The sequence below is a fragment of the Henckelia pumila genome, chromosome 2 (genome assembly GCF_033568475.1).
Source record: "Henckelia pumila isolate YLH828 chromosome 2, ASM3356847v2, whole genome shotgun sequence".
NCBI lineage: Eukaryota > Viridiplantae > Streptophyta > Magnoliopsida > Lamiales > Gesneriaceae > Henckelia > Henckelia pumila.
This window is the reverse complement of record NC_133121.1, coordinates 187,435,387-187,444,719: the sequence shown is the minus strand read 5'-3', so window position 1 is coordinate 187,444,719 and position 9,333 is coordinate 187,435,387. Positions and strand designations below refer to the sequence as shown.

At 31.6% G+C, this 9,333-nt stretch overlaps 1 long non-coding RNA gene across 1 annotated transcript; it reads left to right on the top strand.

Annotated features, from left to right (window-relative positions):
- The first annotated feature begins 509 nt into the window (after positions 1-509).
- Positions 510-4,356, top strand: LOC140879377 (uncharacterized). The gene is made up of 3 exons (XR_012149405.1): positions 510-567; positions 3,987-4,103; positions 4,205-4,356. It is a non-coding gene; the product is annotated as an uncharacterized lncRNA (long non-coding RNA).
- The last annotated feature ends 4,977 nt before the right edge of the window (positions 4,357-9,333 follow it).

Here is a 9,333-nt window from a genome sequence, read left to right as displayed (position 1 = left end):
CATTCATCATACATCATATGCATAATAAAATAAAAGTTGATGATTACGACATTTTCTTAAGTGATCCAGCTATTTGTGGATTGATGGTCTTTCTAGGGTAATGCAGGTATGCAACGTAATATTATTACATATAAGCAGCCATCAAACATGTCTTGATTTTTTGTGCTCCATCTTCAAACTATAGGGGTGTATTGTTTCTAAACTTTTAAAGACTTTTATGAACTTTAAAAGTTTAGATGTATTGAATATAAACTTTTGTAGACTCCATAAAAGTAAAGTGATATTCAAAATAGATTTCCATGGAGTTATAAAAAGTCAAGTTGTATTCAATCTTGAATTTTTTAAACTCTATAAAAGTTGAGTGGTATTGAAAAATTACATATATTTTCAATGATTCTTATAAAAATCTTTATGTACAAATATTGAAGCATTAGGTACCATAAAAAAACTCCATAATTTTCTTCCCACCATACCAAAGATTTTGATAGACTTTTTTTTTTCTCTCAAACGTCTAGGGTTCTTGGGGTTTCTCTTCTCTCCGCAACTTCTCGTCTTCTTCAATCCAAGGTATGATTTCTTTTTATTTTCACTTTTTACAATATTCTAGGTGTTGAAAATTATTGCGTACCATCTGTTAGCATGATGCAAATATGGATTGATTTTTTATTAAAACACTTGTGAATCGTGATTTCAAAGTGAAGGTTGAAAAGAAACAGCACGAGGATTAACAGGTCTTTGAATATTTTATATCCTAGGAAAAAGAGAAACAAATCAAAGTAAAAAGTGGAAACCGGTTCCTAGTTCGGTGGCCATTAAATTAACGTATATGCATTCTTCGTGTTTTTGATAAAAAAAAATGATTCCGTCACAAACAAGCGTATATGCGTCCATATATAATCAATTAGTTCAACTAATTAATCATATTGATGTTTTATATAATTCCATCAAGGAATTGAAAGTATCCAACTCGCTGTTATAATTTTTAGGTTGGTCCACCTTGCTTATCAGTCATCACTTGTGTGTGTGTATATTCACACCTATAATGTAATGTACTAGTAACCATGATTACGTGCTCATATATGTTCCATGAATCTGGATTTCATTTGCAAATATGGATTGATTCAAGTTCTAAAGATGTCTCTATTTACTTCAGTTCTGTGAATTAAAGCCTTTATAATGGGAGCAAATTGCTTTTGATAAATCACTTTTTTTTTGCTCCAAACAATTTGCTTTTGAAGAAGCCATGGAGTCTGTAAAAGAAAGTCAAAGAGGTCGAAGATTACACTTGCTAATTTATACGGTCTACAACCCTTAGAAATAGAAAATACAAAATTCCCCATCAATGCATGAGACAAAAGAGTGACCACAGAAATATATGATTGAAACACTGAAAAAATGCAGACCCTTTTGTTTGTTTGTTATGTTTTCCATTTTTAAAGGGTATTAGCTAATGGATATGATCCATGTGTAGTTTTGGTACGAATTTTTTTGTCTAATTTCTTTAAAAAAACACGAGTTTTTGAGGTGGGAAATGGGAACAATGGAGAGTGGATACGATGGAATACAAATTAAATTTTGTCGTCTAATTTCTTATATTTGTTTTAAAAAATAGAACGTAACTGAAAAAGTAGGAACTTGGGGAAATATGGGCACTGACCATTTGCAGAGAAGAAGTATTTTATAATTCATGCCTCTTATTTTACATGTTTACTAGTGCCCTTAATTTGTCAGTATATCATGGAAGCATGTGTTATAATTAGTGTCCTTAATTTTAGATCGAGATATTTTCTATCATAGAAAATGGGAGATTCACAAGCTAAATATAATTTGTGGACGACTGAAGAGAGCAATGAATTGCTTAAACTCATGGTTGATGCTACCATGCAAGGGTAGCGTGATAAAAATGAGATGTTGAACAAAAGAACAATAGAAAAAAATATACTTCCCACTCTTAAGGAAAAATAGGTTGTGAAAAACCTTTCGCACATTATTAAAGCCGTTTGAAGTGGTTCAAATAACGATACAATAACTATTCTAAGCTTATACGTCACAAATTTGGATTTGGATGTGATCCTGTGACAAAGAAATTCACGGCTAGCGATGAATTATGAGATAATTATTTTAAGGTGAGGATCTTTCTAGTTAAAATAATAAATTTTTGCATTGCTATTATAATTAAAACTAATTTTTAACATTCAGCTAATTTTGTTTTTCTTCAGTCTCATCCTAGACATAAGCATTAATAGTCCAACACTTTTGAGGATTATGAAGATTTGAGAATTGTAGTTGGAAATGGAACTGCTATTGAAAAATTCTCAAGTGCAGTAGGAGATGATACTGATGCGAGAACATTTGAGGCAGAACAACATAGGGGCACTAGTTTATTAGATGGAGAGAGTTTGAAAAATGACCTTGGTCAACCAAATTTTTTGATTTATGACCTTTTTTCAAAAAAAATTTGTAAAATGACCTTCAAATACAAAGGAAATGCAAAAACAAAATAAAGAAAAAAAATTGAGAAGGTTATATTTCCAAATCATGGTCAAACGGAGGTTATTTAGTTAAATAAATCCTTATTTATTAGATGATCTTGTGTTTGATAGTGATAATGGTGCATTCATCCAAAATGATGGACAAGAATCTTCATATCAGCCTACATTTCTTGAAGACATTACTCCACCATTGCCTTCTCAACTAATGAGCTCAGAGGTTCCTCCGAAAAGAAAAAAAACGAGATAGGACTGATGTTGAATTAAAATCAAGAACATCAAATAATATTGACCCTGATATTATGCAGAAGCTCTCTTGCAACCATGAGAAGGTTGCTTCTAAGATTGAATCGATTGGTGCTGTAGATGATAATTGTTGGGATGCAATCAAGAAAGTCCCAGATTTGGATAATCGCACTCGGTTCATGATACTTGACTTGTTTGATAGCAGAGCAAAGAAGATTGCTTTCTTGAAAATGACAATTGAAAAACGTTTGGAATGGATAAATTATAAATTGAAGTAATCGAGTGCTTTTGGGGGGTGGGGCATAAGTTAATAATAAACACTACCAAGTTTGAATGTTTACTCATATTTTTTTGGATTGTTTTTTAATTTACTGAACTCGTAAATAATTTTTAGATTTTGAATTATTTATATAATTTTCGATTGTTTATTGAAAAATTTTTATATTGAGTATACATGTGTTTTTTTCCATCATAGAGCTTCTTTATTTAATCATTTTCTTATGTCAGAAAATTCATTTAAATGTCAAATATCAATACACATACGCAAATGAAAAAATGGAAGAAGACAAATCAGAAGAAGAACTACATGAATTCATTGAGTATTTGTTGATGCAAATTTCCAAATATTTTCTATGTTACATGATTATATGAGTAGCATGTGTCCTGAACGTATCCAACACCCATTAACTAGAAAATCAATAACTGCAAGTGGATAAGATTATATTTATAAAATATTAAAAAAAGACCCGACAAACTTTAGAGAAATATATAGGATGTACCCAGATGTTTTTTTAAGTTGTGCAATATTCTTAGGGAGAAAACACACTTACAAGACACACGATATATTTGTGTTGAATAAATATTTCCATGTTTTTACTTATTGTTGGTCATAATACTCGATATTGCATGATTCGTAAAATATATGGTCGGTCCCAATACAATACTAGCCAAAATTTCAACAAGGTGTTGAAAGCATTAAACATCATTGCCGTTGATATGATGGTAAAAACTGGATTTACAGTGCTAGAAGCCTAGAACGAATAAAAGAGATCACAAGATTTTATCCTTACTTCAAAGTAACAACCTTCTCAATTATTGTTGTTTTATTATTATTTTTGTTGTTGTTGTTACATTATTAATATATTTGATATTATTATTTTTCTGTAAGAATGCAATGGAGATATTGATGGTACTCATATTCCAGCGACAGTGTCTTTACGTGATGCTAACAGTCTCAAAATATTTTAGCAGCTTGTAACTTCGATTTAGAATTCATATATGTACTCAGTGGGTGAGAGGAATCTGCTCAGGATTCACACGTGTTGACAGATGCTTTATCAAGAAATAATGGGCTAAAAGTGCCGCAAGGTATGTTTCTTTGTAATATATATTACTTAATTATTTATATTCTTGTACTTTTCAAAGGGATTATGTATGTTATTCATAGTTATATAAATATGGTTTTATAGGTAAATATTTTTTAGTGGATGGTGGATATCCAAATCGACGTCAATTCTTGGCTTCTTTTCGAGGTGTACGTTATCATCTGCAAGGATTCATAGGACAAGGTCGTCACCCTGACAATGCAAAAGAGTTGTTTAATCTTCGCCACACTTCATTGATAAACTTTATTGAGAGAATATTTGGCATATTAAAATCGCATTTCAAAATATTCAAGATAGCTCCTCCATTTAAATACAAGATCCAGAAAGACCTTGTTTTGGCTTGTGTCTGGTTACACAATTTTTCTCGCAGGGAGTGTCGTTCTGATGAATTTCTGATTGAATTAGATAATGAAGCTCCATCATCTTCATCGGAACAAGTTTATGAAGAAAACTTTGATCAATTACTTGATACTCAAGAACAACGACGCGCAAATGCTAATGCATGGAGGGATACTATGGCCAATCAAATGTGGATCGTTGTTGATCATGGTCAATAATTATTAGACTTTTTTCAATAAAAAACTACTAAAAGTTAAATATCATAATTTTCGGTATTTTGATTGTTAGTTAATCTAAAATTATTTCATTCAATTATTTATCTAGTATTGATAAAAGTGTTATTATATATTAGTGAAAAAATATTACTCATTGACTATATATTTGAAATTGACATGACAAAAAATTTTGATTTCAAGTTAGTGGTTGATTAATTGTTTTTGGAAATTAAAAAAAAATTAAAAAAAAATTTATAAACTTAAAAATTTATAATACAAATTTTATATGAAAAATGTTTGAATTGATTCACTAACCACAAAGACTCAAATGTCAATAAAGTTCCCAGAAAACAATGAATTGGAATCCAAAATAGCTGACAATTTCAACCGGCATTCAACATTAACACAAAATCATCAATGAATCAATACATCCAACTACCGTAATACCCTTTAACCAAAAACATCTAAATGCAATTGATACATCCATCCAGAAGGCAAAAGATCACAACTTAATCTAAATAGTGATAGAAAAGATAACTGAATTTGGTACCGTGAGAAGAGTGAAAAGATTTGAGCTTTTGCAAGAAAATATCTGGGTTTTGGAGAATTTCTTGATATTCAGCATCGGGTTTGCTGGAAGAAAATTCCTTTGTACGAGGCTTTTCAAATGGTGGGTCGCTTGCCATTTTAACTGTGAGAGTATTGTGCTCGTAAAAAAGTAAAGAAGAATCTATGAAAAAAGTTTACAAAAGTCTACAAAAATCTTTAAAATAAGTTAACTAGAGTCTATAAAAATCAAAGTCAGTAAAAGTCTATTAACTCCACAAAAGTCTACCACTTTAAAAAAGTCATTAAAAATCTTTAAAAATCTAGAACCAATACACCTCTGCTCCCACTAATTCTAATGATTTAGATTTGAGTAAAGCAAACATGAGAATTAGGATACATTATTGAAGATGGACAAATCAGAAAATAGAGGGAGTAGACTCGCAGACCCATTAACCAAAAATCACAACTATGATAAAATATTAAAACCTAAGTCCCGCAATCATCCACCATGCAATCATATCACATATACTTACAACAGGATTAAATTAAATTAATTACATCACATGCAATTTAAATAACAATAATTAATTTATTCCATCGTTTCCACTAATCGTATTATTTATTGAAAAGTATATTAACAAATTAAATTAAACAATTTCAATTAATTTATAATCAATATATTAATCAATAATTTAGTAAAATTATAATTTTAATTTTAATCATATAATTAATCAAAGATAAATTAATAAATTAAATAAAAAATTTCATTTAATTTATAATTAATCAATTTTTGATTAATTTAAAATCACTATTTTACACTTAATAAAATAAATTACAAATCATAATTTTAATAAATTAATATTTTATAATTTTAAAAAATTCAAAATTCTTTCCGGATTTACAAAATATCAAAATTTACCCAAAATTTAAAATAATTGGACAAAGATCAAATTTGGTCCATTTAAAATAAATAAATTCTTAATTCTATCCGAATTTACAAAATATCAAAAATTTTCTAAATTTAAAATAATTGGTCCAAGATAAAATCTGGTCCATTTAAAATAAATAAATTTGTAGATAGGCAGAGTCAGTTCATTAAAAACAATTGGGTTTTCTCAGTTTGGGCCAGGGTGTAACCTTAGCCCAAAACTGCGCCGACTTTGTGTTGCCTCTGCGTCCATCTTTTTCAGCGGCTGATCGAGATTTTCTTGCACCGTAAATCTATAAAATGAGTAAACCCCTTACGATCGAAATTATCGCAAGTGCACGAATCAAATTATAATATAACGTATGAATACAAGTATCGTCCACAGAGATTGTATTGTACAATTTCTACTTTAACGCACTTCTTCGGTAACCTTCACGAAAAATGAGATTTGTTTCTACCAAACTAATAAAAATAACTAATTATTGAAATGGAAAATCAATTAACACCAAGAACAATATTCAAAGAATTGTAATTCAAATGTTTAATAATTATATTGGGATTTTGGTTCACCTTCCCTTTAATTGAATTGAATAATTAACTTCAACAATCAATTCATGCTTTTGACGAGACCCCCTAATTTATTAACACGTTCTTTCAAGCTATGCTAAACTAACTTGACACTATGAAATAATTAAACACCTATTCAATTATTTATCATAGGTGGTTGCATGAACGTTTCTTGGAATCTCCTAGCTTTCGATCTATTGGACTATCATTATCAACGTGTATCCAATTTCATATGTCTATATAAATTGTAAATCTACGGACTATGTTATTTGTTCCTATCATGAAATTTTATTTTGGAACAACTCATGACACAAGATATTGAAGAAGTTAGCTACACTTCAACAATCCAAATAAGATCAATAACGATTAAAAGACGAAAGTAAAACATTCATGATTCAAAAGGTAGGGTCGGATCCCTAAATCCTAACAAAATAAGTCTAGCTACGCATAAAATCCATAAGAATCTAATCAAAACTTAGTATTTGACAGTACAAATTAAAGAGAATATGATTAAGATTGAGAATGTTAGGATAAGTTTTGGTGTTTGATAAAACACGAAGATACATTAAAGCAGTCCAATTGAAGATCAAGTAGTCCAGTCAGATATTGTAATTATGCAGTCCAAGTCTCTTCACTCATTTACAACCTATTGAAGAACAAGTTCACATGACGAGTCCAGAATCAAGATTGCTCAGAGAATTAGTTGATCAAACAAACTGGTACATAAAGGCCAACTGCCTGATGTAAATAAATTACCCGACTGCTCGAACATCTACGAAAAATGGAAAACTCATTTCAAATAAGAGAGTCATTGTGCAACACATACATTTTTATCAAAATATGTGCAACATAATTTAAAGTCCTCATAAAGACATGCTGAAGATTAAGAGGGAATGGAGACAAGCATTAAAGTATATCAAATCGAACGTTTCAAGATACATGCATATATATTTGAAGAATGAAAACATGATACAAGAAGATGCAATAAGAAAGAAAAATATACACAGAAAGATACAAGCTGTCAAGCCATCAAAAAACCATTCTTCGAGCACCTTGAAAGAATATCTTACTTGCTCATCTTGCCTACTCATCGAGATATATTAGATCTCTAAGGATTATCAAGGACTGAGAGACAATTCTCAACTGCCTACTATTCAAAATGAGTTGCTCAACTGTCCGAATCTAAGGATAACCCTGTCTCGATCCACCCGCTATGTCCAGCTTCAGACCTGCCTTGTCGAATGGGATGTCCAGAATATAACCCGGACATGAGCGACTAATGCTCAGTGCGTAAAATTGAGTAAACATACAAATATGATGCATGCAAGTGTGATGACTGGGTAACTGATCATCTATAAAGTCACGCTCATACTAAGCGTCATAAGTGTAGTACCATCTGGGAATCAGACCACGGGGTACATCCACACTCGCCTAGATCACCGTAGTATCAGTCTCCGCTCATGCGGTATCTCCCGGTGTCAGAAAATATAAACAGGTGTAGAGCAGAGCGACTCTACTATCATGGCTATCTCAAAGAAAATAAGCTCAACGTGTATGTGCACATGACATATGAATATGAAAGAAATAAAACATATCTCATACCACATATTCATGCCACGTAAATGCAACATATAAGCATGCATACTCGCTGGATATCTCAGTCAGTACTTACGTACCTCTATTAGTATATCAAACCTATCAGAGTCTGGGTTCCAAGTATGCAGTCAAATATATATCGTATCACTAATCATGCTCTACAAGACTTAACTAAGCTAACAAATACTCCTATAATTTAAATAGGATTCTCGGACCATACCTTCGTCCGTTGTTAGTCCGCTGATGTCGAAACCCTAGTTTCTACTCTTATCTGGATGATATTATTCCAGTACATCACTTATGTCGTCGGGCCCTCAATATAATACTGATCAAAGGAGGGAAACTCGGAATTTGTGATTTAAATTATCACCCGAATACCCCTATTTATAGACCCAAATTCAGAGAAGTTCGGAGGATCCGATCTAGGGTTCGGATCGTTCGAACTGTGCATACTTGACACATCGTAAAATGCTGGAGATCGAACGCTCCAATCGGGATTTCGAATCGTCCGAATGTTTGCATGTACTACACTTATCAAAATTCATGGCTTAGTCATCGAGACAACTCATCAGAAGCTCCAATTTTAGCCTTCGATCGTCTGAACTAGTTCGGATGCTCCGATCCCTCACTTCGGATGGTCCGAACTATGCTACGTGTAATTTCACCCTATGACTATTCATGCACAATTTGACTGCTAGAGTTCGTATAGTCCGATCATGATATCGGATCGTCCGATCTTTACAAGCTTCTGAACTCCTTCGTTGCCTCCGAACTGGGTGTAGTTCGGATAGTCCGATCTCTGGTTCAGATCGTCCGAACTCACCAAAATATTCAAAGTCCAGAAATCATATTTTAATCTAATTTAGTCCCTTGATCACGTGCTTAGTAGCCCCTTAATTATGTTTACCATTTAATTAAATTAAAACAGGGTACAGGTTACTACAACAGTTAAGTCTCTGAACATCCATAAACATATTTGTGTAAATTACATTTCAGTCGAGTCACTTTATATATATGTT